Genomic DNA, 964 nt, shown 5'->3' on the forward strand with positions numbered 1-964 from the left:
GTTTCATTCTGCTGTGCATGGGGTCGCTATGAGTCGGAAATGACTTGACGGCACTTAACAACAACAACAACAAGACAAAAGGGCAACAGTTATTTTAAAGCATAGATGAAAAAGGTGTGGGGCAAGGAGATTAAGTAAATGGAAGTGAAACAACCGGCACAAAAATAACGAAAATCCCCACACAACATGAACAATGTAACCACTGTCACTGGTCTAGAAACTGTTGAATGGGAGCAGGTTTTGCGATGTGTTTTTGCACCAAAAATAAAGCAGTATTAGGTAAGTCTGCAGGGTGGAAGGTGCCCAAGACCATGTATAGAGTTGGCAGGCAGTGTTTCTACAAGTGTATTGCTATGTTCTGTAAGAATTCTCAGGTGTAGAGTAGAGCTGACAAAGGATAAGGCTTAGTCACTTCTTGGGCACAGTCAGCTACCAAGAGGAAGCAAATAGTTGGACCTGTGGGCTTGGGACCATAGTCGCAGAGGACATCAAGCTTAATTGACATAACATACTACACAAAACATTGTTGCATCTCCTACTTTGGCAAGTAGCAACTAGGATCTTAAAGGCTTTCAAACAGCCATCTATATGCAACGATGGGTCTCTCCTTGCCCAGAACAAGAAGAATGAAGAAAACCAAAGATGCATGGAAACAACTAGTCCTAGCGACTGGTACGCCATGCAATCCTCAGCCTATACAACTATGAGACCGGAAGAACTAGATGGTGCCTGGCTACCACTGTCAACCACTTGAAGAGTAATCTATGTAGGAGATCCTGGACAGAGTGGGAGAACAATTTGGAACAAAACTCAAAATCATTTGGGAAAAAAATAAGGGGGTGCGCAGATTTGCTGGTCTGATAGATACTGATGGAACCACTGAGACTATGGCCCCTAGCTACCCTTCATGGTTGGAACTGAACACACACCTGTGGCTTCCAGCCAAACAAAAGACAGGCATATG

Source organism: Orycteropus afer, unplaced genomic scaffold (genome assembly GCF_000298275.1).
Source record: "Orycteropus afer afer isolate SDZICR_OR568_19922 unplaced genomic scaffold, OryAfe1.0 scaffold00112, whole genome shotgun sequence".
NCBI classification, from domain to species: domain Eukaryota; kingdom Metazoa; phylum Chordata; class Mammalia; order Tubulidentata; family Orycteropodidae; genus Orycteropus; species Orycteropus afer.